Source organism: Myotis davidii, unplaced genomic scaffold (genome assembly GCF_000327345.1).
Source record: "Myotis davidii unplaced genomic scaffold, ASM32734v1 scaffold448, whole genome shotgun sequence".
NCBI classification, from domain to species: Eukaryota; Metazoa; Chordata; class Mammalia; order Chiroptera; family Vespertilionidae; genus Myotis; species Myotis davidii.
Window position 1 is genome coordinate 3,949,140 of NW_006383009.1, and position 228 is coordinate 3,949,367.

Below are 228 nucleotides of genomic sequence, written 5' to 3' on the forward strand. Positions count from 1 at the left end.
CATTTATTGAGCGCCTGCTGTGTACCGGCTCTCGGGTCTCGGTCGGAACACGTTGGTACCGCTCGGGGAGTAGCGGGTATGATGGGGAAGGAGAACGATGAAAAGCTGGAGAGTCGGTGGGATAATTTCACGGAGTGCCACGTGCTGGGCCGGGAGCGGGGGGTCTCCGGTGGAGGGAGACAGGACGACGGCAGGGTCAGCCCGGCTCCGGAGGAGGGAGAGGGGGGG